The following is a 19329-nucleotide window of genomic DNA, read 5'->3' as shown; positions in this document are numbered from 1 at the left end:
AAATGCTTGAACTTGGATTTCTATATATTAAAAAAAATATTAAAAGAAAAGATAGCCCAGTATCAATCCAATTTTTATGTCTTTAGTTGAAGGATAAATTCTATTACATGTAACAACAGAGAAAAGAACTGTCACTAGTCATCAGTACAGGCATTCCCGTGAGCACACTTTCCCCTCCCCTACAACTGTTAGACTATTCTCATCCTTTACTTCCTACCTGATATTTCACAGTCAAGGAAGCATTAACAACATAAAATGACTGCAACACAGACACGGGGATGCATCTGTGCAGGAAGCTGGAGGAGCAGCTCAAAGCTTGGCCTTTAAAGTGGGCCTTGAACAGGAGCAGTGTTTTGTAATATGAGGGATTTAGTGCACAGGGTGTGACAAAGACAGGGAACAGTGAACAGCTGCTGTGCACATCTGGAATCAGCAAGGTCTCCCAGGATGACTGGGGAGATGACTGTGCCAGCAGAGCTGGGACCACAACTAGATGCCCACTCATTAGGAGTTAGAGACTCCTAATCTTTGAGAGATGTAGGGGTTCATGAATGAGTTTAAGGGTCCTAAACGAGGTTAATTCCAGGTGAAGGTTTTGCAGATATGGAGAACAGCAAAGGGCAATTATTTCACAACCAGCTGTCCACGACTGTTAAATCTGATCAATTAAAAAATGTTATCTTATGCCATCACGATGTCAAATTTCGATTTTTAAGCAAGATCCTTGTGCTTGCTTCCAAACAATAGTTTCTCAAACCTGTTCTGTCATTTGCAATATATTAGGAAACTGATTGTAAAATTTACAGGAATGAACATAAAATATGAATGAACATTCCCAGTAATCACCTAACCTGAAAAGTAGCTTTTGGAGTTTTGACAGGAGGAATCTGGCTTCTTCAAATGTTTTTCTGCCAATTTCCTGGTTTTCTTCTTTGTTTTACATGATTCAGGAAACTGGATGAACAACAGCCCCAGGCTAGCCCAGAAAACACCCGAAAGCTCTTAACCTTTCCTCTATCCCTGCTGCTGCTTCATTCTTTCCCACTGCAGGAAGCCATCAGTCCACGACTGGAACTCCTCACGACTGTGAGATCCGGTCTCCCTGTGTAGTCCTTCCTGGCAGCCTGGAACTTGCTCTGTAGATCAGGCTGGGCTACAACTCACAAAGATCTAACCGTCTCTGCCTCCTGAGTGATGAGATTCAAAGTGTGTGCCACCATGACCAGCAAAGACTGGCATTTATTGACTTCAACATAAAAAGCACATTATAGTACACTTATAACAATAATTTTTAAGTGATATTCCAAAGGGGTAAAAAAAAAACCCTACTTGTTCTGAACTCCCAAGTATACATATATAAGCAGCTATTGATGTAAAAATGTTAAAACCAACTATGTAATCTGTTCTTTTCTCTCTCCCCACCACATCCCACTTCTGTAGCTTGTCATCTTAATCCCAAAGCCCACAATTCCTGCATTATCTGTGGCTTTCAATGATGACCTCCAGCTTCCTATATGTATTTACAGTTTCAGCTAAATAAACATTTTTCAAGAACCCTAAAAGCAATAAAATAGCCTCGGTTCTGGGGGTTTGCTTTATGAGGTTAGCAGCTGACAGCAAATACATGTAGGAGTGTGGCCAAAGAACCTTGTCAACAGTTTTCACTCAGTTCAGGACGGCAACCATCACCAGACAGTGTCTCTCTGGGGGAACTATGCAATGTGAATTAACCATGCTACATGAATTAATATGCATCAAGAAAGGGGTCATAGGAAAAGTCTGACATTATATAAGTGAGTGGAGAGCCTAACTCACCAGCCCTTGGCTCTTTGTGGAAATACAAGGAAAACTGTCAGCAGCAACTTTTAAGAACAGAAATGATGGCGGCAAAACTGCTGAGATCTGAAGGTGCTTCCCAGAATGCCCCTCTGATTTGTAGGAAAATACAGAAACGGCTAGAAGTGACAGACACCTTTAATACAGAGAACAAGCAAGGAAAAGGACAGCTGCACCGACACTACTGGTTCTTGGAGCCAGCAGCACCTGATGAGAGCCCTCACAGGAAAGGGAATACCTGACCACCAGCAGCGTCTGTCTGTTTCACACATGCGCTCGCGCTCTCTCTCTCTCTCTCTCTCTCTCTCTCTCTCTCTCTCTCTCTCTCTCTCTCTCTCTCTCTCACACACACACACACACACACCATCTCCCTGTCCCCCTCTTTTCTTTAGGACAGTGTCATGTACTCCAGTCTGCTTTTGAACTCCTGATCTTCTTGTCTCCCCATTTAATATATATATATATATATATATATATATATATATATATATATATATATAATAAAAACTTTGTCTTCTACTCAAAATCTGGTTTGAAAAAAAAATCAGAAAATATCATTATGAAAATCCACTAAAACAACTTGAAATGTCTCCACAATTTTATTTTACCTACATGTAGCATTATGTTATTAGTTTCACACAGACTTCTCCATAAAAGTTTAGATGCTAAAACAGCTGTAGCTTTCTGCTCTAAAAAGCAAAGGCAAGCCACATTATTCTGCTCTGGGGCATTGATTTCTGGCACTCTGAGCTCACAGTTGTTTAGGTATCTATAAGTTTTCTCTACCTAGTCTTTGCTCCTTAGATCGTCCACTTTTCTATTTACTAAGGTAGTCAATTCTCCTTGCAGAAAGGGCTAAATTTCTAAAGCATATAGTAGCCGTAACAAGATCTTTTGTGTCATCGACTAACACATCCATCAACTCAAAGTTAAAAAAGAAAACAGGAGCTGTTGGTAGACACTCAGTCCAAGCACACTACTGCTTCTAAGAGATGGAACAAGCATTTTATTTTTATTTTATATACACTAGCGCCTGCATATATGTCTGTGCACCACATGTGTGCATGGTACCTGAAGAGCCCTGAAGAGGAAATCAGATCCCCTGGAATTGGAGTTGCTGATATTTGTGAGTCACTATGTGGATCCTTGGAAGAGACGTCAGTGCTCTTAACAGTGGAACAGAGACAAATATCTCATAGGATCAGAAGCCAGTGGATGTAAGCTCACCACTAGATACAAGATGCTCATTCAAAATCATGTAGAATCTCACAGGTATAAACAGGCATCATGCCAAAAGCAAGTGATAGAAAAATTAACATTCTCTACTCGAGGGCTGAACAGCTCCTGGAAGTGTCAAACAGATACAGTTTTAAAAAGTGCTGTGGGAGTTTGAGAAAACAGTGGAAAGACTTGAAGATCATTAGGAAACATTATATACAGAACAAGAAAAGACCATTCCCAAACCCCTGACTCTGGGAAGCTGGAAGGAAATTTTAATAGGTCACAAACCATACTTCTTTAAATTTAATAATTATAAAGGGCATGGTCCTAAGTAGAGGTAACCATCTACAATTAAAGATTCACACTGAGGAATTATTTAACAGACAGGAAAACCAACACACTGCATATAAGGGATAGCCGTAGGTTGGATCATACTAATTTACATCACGTTAAGGAGAAAACTTAGAGGGGAAATCATGTCAAGCTTCTCTTTAAACAATTCAATCACACTTTATTATTTCAATGGTATTAAAATATACACAGTTTAAACACCAAAATAATTACATTTTAAAGCTAGTTGTTTATCAGACACAGAGTGAGTGATTTTCTTTAATTTTTTTTTTTTTAATGTTATATGTATAGGTGGTTTTGTCTCCATGTAGACTCTGCACCACCAACATGTGTGCCTAGTGGCTGTGGAGGGCAGAAGAGGGCGTCAGATCCCCTGGAACTAGAGTAATTGGAGGCTCTGAGCCACCATGTGGGTGTCTTGGAGAGCAGTTAGTGCTCTTAACCACTGAGCCATCTCTCCAGCCTGATTTTCTTTTACTTTTACATTACTCTGTATCTTCCAAGCATTATATAATTAATGCTGCTTTACTTTTAGGTAGTAAAAAGTTAAAACTCACTGTAATATACACAGATAAATGTGTATGATGTATGTTCACTTTCATATGTGTAGAGTGTGTGCATGTGCATATGGAAGCCAGATGATGGGGTCGAGGTACCTTTTTCCTCTCTATTTATGACGGCAGGGTCTCTCACTGAGCCCACAGGTCACTGACTCAGCTTCTAGCTATCTTGCTCCCTGTCTCCAACTCTCAAGGCTGGACCAGAAATGAGCCTCCATGCCCACCTGGCACTTAGTGGGTGCTAGAGATCTGAACCCCTGCCCTTGTATGTCAAACACTTTACTCATTCATCTCCCCCACCCTGAGAATAACCTTTGCAGACAATAAACCTTTTCTTTTCTGTAGACTACCTCGCCCGCAAACTCCATAGAACTCACTCACTTGACTGTCTTAGGACAATGGGTTACAGGAAAAACTGGTATATAGAGATTCATTTTACTCACTTCTCTTAAATTTCCTTTTTCTGGTCAGAGTAACTGGAATTACTTGGGTGCCATGAAAAGATAGCTCTAAAACATTACAATATTATGGATGGCAATCCACTGTTCCTCATAATAAAGGACTTAGAAATTTGAACTTGAAGTAAGATAAACTTAAAGGAGAAATCAAGAAAGGGGGGAAATAAACGTGTAAGCTGTACAGAGAATATCTTTGCAAAAGAAATGTTCAGTCATATTTGCATTACTCCTTTTCGCTTCCATAAAAGCGAGTTAATTCATCCAAACTAGCATGATGTATGTATCTAAGTCACTCGAGATTGCAAACAGACACAGGGACTTACAGGTGACATATCTGGGGTATCTACACACTTAAATGTGTTTATCTGTAGTTTTGACAAAACTCTACCACATAAGTTTGTTTAGAGCAAAGATCTACAATGCTCTTTTACTTTTAAATATCAATAATTCCCTTAGTTGTCCTACATAATTTTCTATTCAGAGGCAACTACAAACTACGTTTTTTAATCCATTAACTATTCATTTTAGTACTTATGATGCTTTCAGATATTAAGTACTTATGATATACTTCAGATATTTAGTGCTTATGATGCTTTCAGATATTAAGTCCCACTCCTCTAGCATAAAAGGCTAGTTACCAACCTGACGCTACTGTGAGGCAGTGGACATACTGAAAAGAAGCTGGGTCACTGAGGGTGTGCCCTTGAAGGAGATACTGGAGCCTGCCCATTCCTTGCTTCTGGGCTGCCCTGGGGTTATCTAGTCCTCTATCTACCACATGCTTCTGCCAGAGCATGCCCACACCAACGGGCAAGGCAATGGTGAACCCAAATTTCTGAAATCATGAATCCAAATCAGCTTCTCCTTCTTCAAGCTGACTTATTTGGGGTATATCACCACAATGATGACAAGGTGATGAACAGTACCTATCTCCATCTTTAAAAATAATCCTGAAGCACAGTTTCCCTGTTTTAGTTAGGTGTCATATATTCCTTTCACTAACACTCTTCCACCTCCCAGCACAAACACAGACGATTCCTAAAGTTCTCTGGTCTAAACGATAAAGAGCAATATAACGCAATAATAACAAACTATGACTTACTGGAACCGGAATATCCGCTAATAGAATTAACAAATTGTGTTACAGCTATATAATGACATCCTCATCAGCAATAAAAAGAAACAAACTATGAATAGGTAAAACGTGGATGGATTTCAAAATAATTCGACTAAGTGAAAGACAGACCACAAAAGAGCATATACTGTATGATTCTATGTACTTATAGTTGTGGAAATTTCAAATTAATCTATGGGCACAGATCAGTGGTTACCCGAGGAAAGCAGCAGGGAAATGGAGGGAAGGGGTGTGGTATAAAGAGACAGAAAGACATCTTTGTGGGAGATGACTACACTTAATGACTGTGGTGATTTTCCTGAGATAGCCATACATCAGAACTCTCCATTGTCACTTTAAACAGCAGGATGCTTACTGCCCAGCAGTATACCTTCAAATAAAAAAAAAAAAAATAAGAAAGATTTTACATTTGACTTTTTAAGAAGCAAGACAATAACAGCAAAGCTGGGCAGTGGTGGTACATGCCTTTAATCCCAGCACTCAGGAGGCAGAAGCAGGTGGATCTCTGTGAGTTCGAGGTCAGCCTGGTCTACAAGAGCTAGTTCCAGGTCAGGCTCCAAAGCTACAGAGAAACCTGGTCTTAGGGGGGAAAAAGACAACCAGGGTAAATCAAAGGTATAGACATGAGTGTGTGGCTTTCTAACTATGGATTTCACAGCAGAAGACCTGACCCAGACTTCCTTTTAAATGTTTGAACACACAAAGCAGAATCTTCGAGAGTTTTCCCCCTGAGCCAGAACACTCTCCTGTGCTAGATGGCAGGCACACTAATGGCTAAATAGGCAGTGGCTAACCCGCACGTACCCACCAAGGAGTGTATCTTGGTTTTCAGTTGCATGCCTCAGTGTATTCAGCTTCCCAGAAAACAGGCTTCTATAACCTGGATGGATGAGGAAGATGGGCAGAGCTACACTTGAGAGCCTTTGGGGAACTCTGAAATGCAAACTGAGTAGATATTAGGCTTTAGTATCACTGGCTTAGAACTCAGCTTAGAGAGTACACCGAGGGCCACCTCCCATTTAACAGTTAGTGTGCCTGCTGTCTAGCACAGAAGAGCTCTCTGGCTCGAGGAGAAAGTCTTAAAGATTCCAATTTGTGTGCATTCAAAAGAAAAAAAGAAAAAAAGAGAGAGAAGGGGGAGGTACCTGTCAGATCGTCTACAGTGAAATCCAGAGTTAGCAAGCTGCACACTGATGTCTACACCTTTGATTTAGTGTGTTTCTCTTACTTTTTTATAAAATCATAACGTAAAATGTTTCTTGCTGTTTTTTAAGGTATAACACTGTGCAGTAAACATGTTGTTGAAAGTGGCAATCTTGAGTTCTGATGTAAGGCTATTGTAGCTCTTTCCAACATTCTGGTATGGATTTTTTTTTTCCTCTGAATTTATAAGGAACTCACTATTCATGTTTTCGGTGTACACCTGACAGGTAGCCGATGGAGTTAGACAACTTAGGTTTTCAATGACTGTATTTATTTCTCTTCACTAACCAAATAGTGCTTGTCACAGCTGAAAAGTCAAATAATAAAATGAAGTTAGAAGATAGAGTTAACAAAATTTGAAAATTAAAGGTTGGGGAAAAAACAGTGGCTCTAAGTTTAATAAAGGTTTCTGAAAGCTAAACTAAAAAGAAAATTAATTTAAAAAATACCCCTTTTTAGACTTTTCTGGGAGGTAACAACACAAGCTTTTCAATCACTCAAAGTTCCTAGGGTTTTCAGTGGCAAAGACAAGAAAGAACTTAAAACTGGAGTCCATGAAATATCACAGAGGGAAAAGCAAAGTGAACATCTTAGCTGTGGCCACACACAGGAATATGACAACACCACACTGAAACCGCTTCAGCAAGAGGAGCAAGGAGACCGAGAAATCAGCTGGGTCCCAGTGCTCTACATGCAAAAAGACTGGGGTTCACTCTAAGGCAACACAACCATCCTCTACCCTAAATCTACTGTGTGTAGAGGGGACGGACTGATCTTGTGTTTCTAACACCTGACCTGGAATCTGATGCTGGGAGAGCTCGGTTCCCTGAGCACGCCCACCATCTTTGTTGTTTAACTACCTGGCCATCCTTGCTTGGTGTCTTCTCTGTATGCACTGGTGTCCTTCCCCTCAGTCTTTCTGTCATGGCATTAGTTGTTTTGAGTATATAAACTACCCGAAGTTCACGAGTCACATGAACAAAAAAGGAGTAGTGACAGCACGACTCAGCTGGCGCTGGGCATGAATTGAGAAGAAGAGGACAGACCCAAAGCAAAGGGATGGGTGATCTCACACAATTCTAGGCATCGGCAGGCAGTATAATGTATAGGCCACTAACACCTGTGTGCATTCTGGTCCAAAAAGATCAAGACATACTGCTTTCACTCATCCATTTTTACTTTTGCTGATATTATTGTTGCCTTCACATTCCTTTTATTTTTCCACTAACGAAACCACTCCCATGCATCACTTTCAGCTGTATTACCATTACAACTGTAAAACTAAAGCAGGACCAAGCGCCAATACTTTCTATGACACCTTATCAAAACTCGTCTACCTACAGTATGGTTAGGCAACACATCAATGGTCTTATTTAGCTGTAGACCATGTGCCACAATACTGACCAGCTAAGCAAGATATGCACACTGCTGCAACAGTGGCACAACTATCTGGGGATAACCAACTGCTTTGTGATTGGACTGGAGGCCTATTCCACAGGATGGAATGCCTCATACTATAAAACTGTTGAGAAGCCTAAGGAGGTCATCATCCCATGAAGGGACCCTACTACCAGTGCTTCCCTAAATGAATGTGTTGTCAAACTGCCTTCTAAGTTTTTTATTTTTATACCTGTGAACCCGCAGCAGAAAGGCTCCCTGATGTAAAGGGTGATGCAGACTTCTATTTCGTCAAATGCTGAGAATGAGTAACTGCTGAATGCTGAGCCCTGGAAAGGGGGTGTCTGTCTGTCTGTCTGTCTGTCTGTCTCTCTCTCTCTCACACACACACACACACACACACACACACACACAGACACACACACGATGGGGAGTAATTCTATAAAACATTGTCATCTAGACATGATATTGCAATCATGAAAACAAAGCACAAGACTTGGCCCCTCCAGCCTATCAGGAATGGAAGAGGTATCCAATAGGCACTACCCCTTCCTGAGAGGCTGCTGACTGGCAATGGTTGCTGAAAGTTTTCTCAGAGTGCAGCCACTGGCAGACTAGCTGGAAGGAAGAGAACTGAAGGAAAGGAAGAGGGTAACAGAGGGTAAAGGGGGTGGTATAAATATAATCACAATAAATTGGGCCTACATGGGATAATGTCCAAAAGTAAGATTTAAAGAAAATAAGCACTTAAAATATAAACCCTTAAAATCTTTTCAAAATTTGCATGTATAAAATTTAATTACTGAAAATGGGTCATTTCTAGAGTTCCCTCCAAGTATTCTAAAAGTGATGATTTACATGGTAAATTTATAATTACTTGATGCTTGAAATTAATATCGTGTGTATAAAATGAGCATTCTGTAGAACTGATAGATGTGGTCTTTCCTGACCTAAAGGCAGGTGGAAGAAAAACCACATTACTGTACTTATAAACTCTAACAGACTGTATCCTTATACTTCTTCCTGATGCCTACAGTGACTGAATATTAGGTCATGGACTAATAGTTCACTTGCAGTTCAAAACCCTTTTCCAAAACAGTGGAACCCGTAACCCATCATAGTTCCACAAGCAGTCCTATCCATAACAGAAACCGTAAGAACGCAATGTTTAAATTATAAGTCACAATATATGCTTCAACGTATGGCCTTTTATACTATGCAGTATATCAGTGGATTATATATAGAACCAGAAAGCACATCTCAACACTAATCCAAACAAAAGACAAAGACAGCACATGCCAAAAATGAAATTAGTTATTTAAAAATATATTCTTCCCAATGACTTGCTCTTTTTTATTTTTATTATTTCTTTGAAAGTTGTGTTACACACACGTTTTGATTAAAAATAGATATATTAACTGTAACCACTTCTTAGAATCAGAATAAAGTCTAATAAGAATAGATATACCATGTTGTTTACGAATGAAAAATAGTTCCTTATAGAAGCTAAATTCTACTGTCCTGGTAATAGTCAATGAAAAAGAGTCACTCTACCAGTAGTAAAACAGACTGTTCTTTTAAGCAAAAGCAGGGTTAAAAAGTCAAAGATAAAATAGGCTTTAGAAATTCTCAATTTCCTGCAAGCTTCTCTGTTATCTATATCTTAGCAAAAGATACACACTCAATATGCAGAAAACATTGATTAAACAAACATCTGTTGTCTTCAAGTCTATACATCTTCATGAACATATTTCTCAACTTCTCCATACTATCTCCAAATGAAAACTCTTACAGAAAGGGGATCTATAACATAAGAAGTGCCTAACTTTGGCTGGAGAGATGGCTCAGTAGTTAGGAGTACCTAGGTTCTGTTCCCAGCACCCATACCAGATGGTTCACAACCGCCAGTTCACAACAGGTCAGTGGGATTCAACTGCTCCCTGGCCGCCATGGGCACCTACACACACATGGGGCACATAAACTTACACAGGCACACACAAATACATATTAGTAAAAAGAGAAATAAATCTTTAAAACAAAACCAGTAAGTGTATAGCCAAAATTAAAACTTAGAGGAATTCAGATGGGCAGATTAATGAAGAGCAGACAGGAAAAGCAGACAGGCGCTGAGCTTTGAATACTAGGCACATTTAGCCTAGAAGACCCAGAGCTGTCTCAGGTCAGAAGAAAGACATGTATGAAGTCACTGCAAAGGGAACAGGGAAGCAGCCAGACTATTCAGCTGTCTCCAAAGGACAGTCAACAGTGCTGTGCGTACAGCATGGCTCTCGACTCCAGAAAACAGAATTCATTTGATGTTATATTTATGAATCACTCCTACTGCAAGTGTACGAAGTAGTGACCCTGGTTAGAAGCATATTAAGGCTGACAGATGAGACAGGTGCTCCACTAAGGTGATCTATGAAATAGAAGCAAACAATGACATCTCACATTAAAAAAGGAAAGAAATCCCAAATGGAAAAACTGCATAAACAGTACATCCTAGAATTCAGCTCTACTCCTTCCTCAAGCCCTTAATATTCCTAAGAATCAGATTAAACACACTTTAGAAAACACTGGCTTACTTATTTGATCCAAGACCTCCAAAATAAGTTTATATGATTTAAACAGAGCTACTAAATGTTTTAGTGAAGAAATTATGGCAGATGAGGTATTTTCTAAGAAAGCCGACAACAAATTTCAGCACAAATATGAAAGGTTAGAGTAAAACGAGAACTGAGAAACTCTGCGAACAAGATTATTAGTTCTCGTGGCAGGAGAATGTTCTCAGTCAATAAACTGAACAGATTTGCACTGCTAACAATACAATTATTGTAAGAACTCCTTTTAAGTTAAATAGTCAAATCCTTTCTTAGGTTTACTTTTCAGAAAACATACACTTTCTTCTTAAATTCATCAGGTCTCTCCAGTAGTCACACCAGTTTTCAGTGAAGAGTATAATCTCAGATTTCACAGTGTAAGCAAGCAGTGGTCCATTCAAAATTACGCTCCTTGTCTCTAGAGGCCCGGGTGACAGCAACAATACAAAACCCGAATCCCAAAAGGTTAAAAACCACAGTATTAGAAGTTGCTATTCTTACAAGTAGCAAATAATTTTCTTACCAAAGAAATAATTCAAAACATCATATATTCTTTAGTTAACATTGTTTATGGAAAAATTCAATAGACAACAGCTTTAAGAGACTATAGGGAGAAGTCTTCCCACTCTGCCAAAAATACCAATTTAGATTTCCATAACCATTAGTAAACTAGACCCCATGATTTCTAACTGTTCCCTAAGGCTCAACCAATAAGCTAAGTTTTAGAAATAAAGACAAGTTCAGTATTCTTGAGATGGGTTTTGAAACTACTTTCACTTTAATGCATGTACTATTTATTACATGGATATACATAAAGCAAAACAATAACCACATTTTAAGACTGATTTTAAACAGGAAACTTATTCAAGGCAGTTACTCCATATATAGTATGTACCAGTATGCAGTAATTAAAGCAGCCTTAACACTCGGATAAAATGGACCTAACCTAGCTATACAAACTAACATCTAAGTGAAACAACGCTAACTTTTGTCCTGGTGTACATTTGGTAAGTTATCAATCCAGTATAATTAATATTCTTGAAAGATTATCAGCACCAACATGTTATGAGATACCTGTTTGCTAAATGCTAAACCTGCTAGTTTATGCCCAGTTGTTAGAAGGATGTTCCCTGTAACAATAAAACAAGACGTAGACTGATGCCTAGAGATGCAAAACTATGAAGACACAACATGAATCACTTTTAAAGAAACCTGTGTTCAAATCCTTTGAAGACAGCAGACATTTAGACATGAATATAAGGAAGAACACTGAGAGTTTACAGTGCTTAGGAAGTAGCCACAGACAGATGAAAGATGACTGCGCACACAGATAAGAGAGGATTTTCCATCTATGTTTTTTTACAATTATCACAGAAACTACCCAAGCCAACAAATCACACTCTTCTACAACAGTCAAAACTATTTCCAAACATAAATTCGACTATGTCCAAATAGATCAACGGTTTCCTCCTGTATCATAAAGGATTCTTAATAATATTACAATTTCACATAACATAAATTCAGTTTTATTCTTTTTCAGAATTCACACCGATAGCCCCCCTCCCAAATCTGCTGAATCAGAACTGCAGGGGTGATGCCAAGGGCCCGCACTTTGAGTGACTGCCCCGGGGAACCACACTAACTGTTGAGACCCATTACCTTTTCTTGTGTGAGAGAGAGTTGTAACCAGGTTTTGGATTTCATGAACTAAAATCTCCTCACTAGGGACCTATTTAAACTTCTAAATTCCACTGCTCAACAAATTAATATTCTAAAAAAATTTAGGTAACATACCTGTGGCTGAAAAACAAGCACATAAAACATTACAGGATTTGAAAGAAGGAACATTTCTATTTTTAACTAAATTATTGAGAAACAAAACAAGGTTACTGAAAACAAGGTTTTTTAAAAAATAATATATAAATTTAATATTTTACAGATGTTCATATTCATTAACTCAGTGTTAAGCAAATCAGGGTATGTACGGATCGTTTATATTACTCTAAGCGTAAGCAATAATTAAACTAAAAAGCTAAGCCTAAGCAAATTTATTTTCATTATATTATTAAATTTATGCCGATCAGAAGTTGCCCTTTCACAGATCATGAGTATGAATATCCATACGCTTGTACACACGCACACACAGTGAGTGAGCAGAGCAGTGAGCAGAGCTAGAAGAGAGAGCCTCAGAGAACCTCAAGTCTAGGTCTGGCTGATTTATCTGTCAGCTATGTGACACTGAACCTAGATCAATCACCCTGACTACCAGAGGGGAAGGTACAACTCTCTACGTAACTCATTTGGAAAAATTACTCATCATGAGAATCATGTAGCACAGTATGATAAAAAAAAAAAAACCACACTAAATAGCTATGAGCGTTCCTTAGTCACTGTTATAGAGCACCAACAAGCGTGAACCCCGAAAAGCTACTATTAGGTACCTGCTACACAACAGAGTATTAGCAGAAAAATAAAAAGTCCAGGCCACACATACAACGAAGGCTACAGAGTCAACTTTTCAGATACTATTGAATATTAAGTAGTACTGAGGATCTCCTATGCTATAAATATTAAACGTAAGAATGCAGTTTAACATTCAAGAGTTGGAAGCAGGTGGCACTCTATGAGTTCAGGGCTAGCCTGGTCTATATAGTGAGTTCCAGTCCAGCCAGGGCTACATAACAAGAATCTGATATTTTAAGAAATTCCATCTATTTACCTAATGTGCCCATTCATAACAGACTTATTTCTAGTATGGTGATTTTGACAGTGGATTGGCTATGGGTTGTCAAAATGGTGATTTAACTTTGTTATTCTGTTTTCTGTAACAAAAAATTTAATAAAGCAGTATATTTGGTGTGTGCTTTTAAGCACCATTTCTAAAAGTTAAGAAACTGTCACTTCTTTTAAAAATAAGTTTCCTGTATATATCATTTTCCTTGTAATGTTGCCTCAGAGTCTGTAAATCCCCAAATAAGCTATTAATAGCACCGTTTTATAAGACATTTACCAGAAAATCATTTTCCCTTCAACTAATCAAGTAAACACTTTCACACGAGATGCAGGAACTTTAGTCTCTGCTTCCTGATCCTTACTCTTTCTGTGTTTTCATATTAATTACAAATTCCATAAGACATAAAATGCTAGTTTAAACCTTATATGTATAAAACATAGGAAAAATTGTCAAATGTTTTTGATGTTCAATATTACAATAGTTTTACTATTTTTATTATTATTTATAGTTTTACTGAGTGACAAGTCCTCGTAAATCTCTTCACATAAGAGATTGTTTCATTCAAAATGAAGTTAACATGTTTGTCCATGGAAATTAGTCAACTGAATGCCCAAATAAAAAATTTTATCAAAATACATTTAACAATGTATTAATTATTCTGCATGCATCACCTTGATCGTTTTAAATGTCTTAGGTTAGTAGGGCCATAGTCTATGGCTTTAAGGAGGCCTTGGAGCAATGAAGGCATAAGTAATCTATCATCTCAAACGGATTTTTTGTTTAATTATAGCTTCATACTTATCTACAGCTCAACATCTAACGTTTGACAGCAGTCAGAAGAACTCACAAACATTGAATTAAAATTTAAAGGCAGATAAAACAGTAATAATAGCTTGTGGTCTGTAATTAAAATCTGTATTAGGTAATATCCATGTTAATTTACCCATTATTTAAAGGCTACATCCTTTTCTCTTGTGTTCTACGGTATACAATAAAAAAATTATCGTCTGTCTAAAGAGATAGTGTACCTTAAACTTTGGATCTGAGAAGGGAGAGAGCGGCGCAGAGCGAACAGGGAAATCTCATCAGCTCAGCTGTCGCTACAGCATCTCTTTCCCCTAAGCCTGAAAAAGTCCATTTATTTTCATATGAGATACATCTGAGAGGAGCTGTACACAGAATCCACTTTTCCCAACATGGTCTTGATTAAACTTTGAATGTGAGTACTTAAAGCAAGTAATTATAAGCACCCGGTAAAACCATGAAAGGCAGGTAAAACAAGATAACGAAGGAAAAAGAATTAATATATCATATTCAGGCCAGAAAAATAATTTTACCACATTTTTGCTCTTTATTTTAGAACCTGTTTATAGCTCAGCAGTTTAAAAAAAAAGTAGTAAAAGCACTACCATGCTGGTAGGTACTGGAATTTGCTGGAATGTCCAAACACAGTGGAAAACACTGCTGCATTACCTCCTTCCCTCAGTCGGTCCAGATCATCAATATCCTCTTACTCTATTATCGACATGAGTCAAAACCAGTTCCTCACCTCATCTTAGAAGGCTACGTAAGGTCTCAAGCTTCATCTAAAAACAAAACATCGTAGTTTCCCCACACAGTTGCTGAAATGCTTCTCAAGATCTTTTAGAAACTAGAGGATACAGAGAAATGAAGACAAGTCCCCCTTCCCTCTAAATGGGTGCAGCAAAGACAACTGCAGTAAGCAGGCGTACTCTTCATTTTCACCGTTTGATGGGACTGGGGGACAACAAAATTTTAAATCAAAGGTGGCGCTCTGTCCTCATCTCACCCGAATGTGACTCACTTTTGCAGACTATATGGTAGAAAATAACAGTTACTTTTCAAAGATCTTTGCAGTTACACCCAAGCCAAAATCAGGGCAGAGATCCACCCTTAATGACAGCAATTTAACTGTCTTATCCAAAGCAAGGTAAAAACTAAAACAGCTCCCTGAAAACATGGCTTAAAAGGCCCATTTCATACACTAAAAAAAACCTCCCAATAAGAAAAAAAAAATTCTATTTACTTCAAATTTTGAACTCACCAGGAGGGGAAAAAAGAGGGGTTGGGATGGTGGTGCCAAATGAAGCACCCAAGTACAAAAGGCAGATTCTCCTCCTCCAACCCTTTAATTCCCCCAATCCATCCCTGCCACACACAAGGACAGGGAGTCTCCCTAGGGAAGGTTGGTGGCAGAGCAAGTCAAGACTCTCCATTCACTCTCATGGGCCACCATCCAAAGGGATGCCCTAAGAGCGCTTTACACAAACCAGGCCCTTACAAGTACTTATTATTATAAAATACACCTACGCTGAGTAAGAACCTTATTTTAAAGTAAAGACTGTCCTCAGGTGGGGGAGGTGAAACACAACAAAGCCTTCCATGTTGAAAGGCAGACAGTCCAGGACGTGCATATACCTACACGCGTATGAAAAAAAATCCATATAACTAATTTATCAAGAACAGCAATCGATACCAACAGGAGCCATTAGATTATTAATAAACCCAGAAAAGTAGCATGCAAAGGTCTGCAGCGCTCCAGCCCACAGGAAGGAAGAGAAAAAAAAAATCAGCCCACCGAGGAGGATCGCGTCCTTGGCGGTCCTGCAGACCCCTCTACCCACGCAGAGCAGTCCCAGTTCTCCTCTGGGTCCTCCTTCGGGGGTCCTCTCACCTCTACAGCAAAAGCACTCCCTCCCAATGCTAGAGTCCCGCAGTAAACTGGTGAACGAAATGCGCACAGAGACCAACCCAGGCAGAGACCGAAGCGCAGACCCAGGGGTCGCTAACTAGCTAAGCCACTAAATTCTCTTGCAAGATGGGAACAGAGAGGAACCCCCCCCGCCCTCTCCGCTCCCCCCCCTCCGGCAATTGGAATGTCACCCTCCTTCTTACTGACCCTTTCCGGGGACCTGAGGACAGCGCAGATATTTTTTTTTCTTTTAAACTAAGTACATAAACATGAATCGGAAGCAAGCGTGAACATCCTGGGGGGCCAGACGCAAGACCTGAACAGAGAGTCGGGGCGGCTCTCCAACTCCCCGGGAGTCACCGTCCTGTCTGACACGCATCTATCACAGCACCCCCTCCGGGAGGCCGAAGCACGAACCCTCACCTTGAGCCGGCAGCACCTCTCAGGGGCCCAACGCAGGGATTAAATGGGTGACCCTCCCGGGGCGCGGGGAGAGGGAGTGCCGGGCTAGGCTGCCCTCAAGGTCACCACCCACACGCCGGGGTGGGGGCGACCGGTGTTCGGATGGGCTGTGGCGGCAGCAGAGGCAGCCCCGCCAAGTAGGAGAGGCGCGGGTGTAGCCGAGGACCCACCGACCGGGACAGCGACTCCGTGCTGGAGCCAGCGCTGGGCGCGCGGGGAGGAAGCCTTCTCACCTTTATGGTCCCCCTAGCAGGAGAGCGAACCCCGGCGGCTCCGCCAACTTCGCGGGGACCCGTCGCACTCCACCCCGAGCCCAGCTGTCAGGACCCCCGCCGCGCCCTGCGCGCTCCGCCCGGCCTCCCCCGCAGGTGGCCGCCCCCGCCGCGGGCGGCCACCGGCCGCCACTCACCTCGCCCGCAGCGGGAACCATTTTTCCGAGGGAAGAATCAAGGAAGGCTAGGCGGGAGGGGTTGGGGGGAACCGGGGATGGCGGCGTGGGGGTCTCGGGACGTGCCCGCAAGCCGGCTCGCTGGGCTCGGGGCGCCACGCGGAGGTGCGGCTGCACCTCGGGGGACGAGGCGGCCGCCGCGGAGCCCAGAGCCTCGGCGTCCACCAGCCGGGGCTCCCTACTCACGCTGCACCGCGAGGAGGCGGCGGCGGCGGCGGAGGAGGAGGAGGAGGAGGCGGCGCCCGGCCGGCCCCCGCCCAGAGCCCGGCGGTCGCCGAGTGGCCGCTCGCGTCCCCGCAGGACCCGCCTCCTCGGCTCCGCAAAGCCGCGCTCAGGGCGCGCCGCGCTCGGCAAGGCACCTCTGCCGGCCCCGCGCCGTCGTCCGCTGCAGCAGCGGGCGGGGTGCAGCCCGGGGCGGGGTCCGGGGTTGTGTGTGTGTGTAGGGGGACACACCGGGAAGCGGACCGCCGAGCACGAGGGGCTGCAATCAGCTCCGGGGCGAGGGGCCCGTGTGCACCGGGGAGGACCCGCTGGGGACCCGTCCGAGTAGGCAGAGGGGGTGGAGGACGCTCACCCGTTCCGGTCCGACGCTCCCTTCTTCTCCACACCTCCACGCCTCCCGCTCCACGCTGGCGGCGCAGCTGCCTCCCGCTGCCTCTGCCACCGCCGCCGATGCTCGCGCGGCCGCCGCTGCCGCCTTGGCTGGGCGCGGTCACGTGACGCGGCCCGCGGGGAGCCTGAGGGCGGGCGGGCGGGCGGGCGCGCGCGCACGAGCAGAGGTTAGCGCGGCTCGGACCGACCGGGACTGGGCGCTTCACCGTGAGGGCGTTTAAGGGGAGGATCCGGCGAGCGCGTCTCCGGGTTGGCGGAGCGCGCGCCCGGAGACCAGAACTTGCGCACGGGGCCGAAAGGGTGGCCGGAGTGCAGGGCGGGCGACTCGCGCCTCCGAGGCGCCCCTCCCTCGCTCCCTCTTCCTTTTCCCTGTGCGCGCCCGGGCTGGCGGCTGTCCCCGCCCCCTCCTGCGCTCCCCTTCCCTCCTGCGGCGGCCTCTGATTGGCCGGCGGCCTCTGACGTCGGTGTTTCCATGACGTGTCGGCCCGGGGGAGGGGCACCGGGAGGGGGCGGCGGGGGAGGAGGGGGCGGTGACTCCGTCAGTCACCGGCGCTTCCTAGGCGCGCGGCCGGGCGGTACCCGCAACGTGTGGAGGCCGGAGAGTGACGACCGTCGCTGCAGCGGGACGACCTTCCCCTCTCGAGCGGTCCGCACCCGCACCCGCACGCCGAGGTGGGAGGCGAAGCCTGGTCAGCGGACCGAAGAGCGGCCCCGCGCGGCTCGGCGCCCACTCTCTTAGCGGACCTGTCTCCCGTCCCGGACAGTGACGCACTCGCGCGACAGCTCCGAGTGCCTCACCCTTAGGGACCGGAGCCCACTGTCCCCGTGGGCGCGCTGGCCCGGCTGGCCGGCGGACACCGGGGATACCCGCTGCAGCGCTCAAACGGTGTCCGCGGGCCGGTGCAAACAGGCCTCGCGCGGTCCGCGCTTCAAGCCCTCTCGTTTCGCTCTTAGGTTTGCTTTTTAAAAAAATCTTGTTCTACCTGTGGCAAGCTCGTGGGTGTTTAGTTCATAGGATTTCAACCCTTCCCTCTTCTTCCCTGAGGAGAAAGAAACGGAAAGAAAAAAAAAAAAAATCAGACCGAGTCTTGTTCAGTATTGCGATGGTAAAAGGTAGCCAACTCTGACCCAACCTTTCCAACATGTTGCAGTGAAAAAGAAAACCTCTGGTTAGTGCATCTACTTTTAGAAAGGGGTTTTCTTGGCTGTATCCACATATTTAAAGGTGTATATTCTGCCCCATCCCTGTCTAATCGCCTTTAACTAAAGGTCCCCGGATCGTTCAGACCTTATCAGTGTTATTTTCAGTATCACTTAGCCAGGGGGGAAAAAGTTCCGTGGTGTTTTTTGTTCAACCCCTGAAATGGAAGAGTTAATGGCTGCAGTCTTCTCAAAAGCACGGGGTAAAGACAAGTACTGCATTATGGATGTTCACTCTCTGATAGCCTTGTTTCAAAATATGTAAAGACTTGAAAACAAAATGCTTGAGTTTAAAAGAATTTCCACGCTAAAACTGTTGAAAAAATGCATTTTTCCATTTGTATCTTTCACCAGGCTAGACATTATCAGTGTGCCCTCGACATGTAAAACTGGCACTG

General features: G+C 43.0%; 1 protein-coding gene across 4 annotated transcripts in view; it reads right to left on the bottom strand.

The window, feature by feature from the left end:
- Atp2b1 (ATPase plasma membrane Ca2+ transporting 1) overlaps positions 1-18115 on the bottom strand; it is a 106871-nt gene extending 88756 nt beyond the window's left edge. For 3 of the 4 annotated variants that reach the window (XM_057757621.1, XM_057757623.1, XM_057757624.1), the window contains exon 1: positions 17694-18115. The gene's annotated coding sequence lies outside the window, so the exon portion shown is untranslated. Of the gene's footprint in view, positions 1-16095; positions 16215-17693 lie in introns of those variants that run through there. The other variant, XM_057757622.1, reaches the window with a different exon arrangement.
- Between the last annotated feature and the right edge of the window lie 1214 nt (positions 18116-19329).

The sequence above is a fragment of the Chionomys nivalis genome, chromosome 25 (genome assembly GCF_950005125.1).
Source record: "Chionomys nivalis chromosome 25, mChiNiv1.1, whole genome shotgun sequence".
Classification (NCBI taxonomy): domain Eukaryota; kingdom Metazoa; phylum Chordata; class Mammalia; order Rodentia; family Cricetidae; genus Chionomys; species Chionomys nivalis.
The sequence above is the reverse complement of the archived record's forward strand: the minus strand, read 5'-3'. Positions and strand labels throughout refer to the sequence as shown.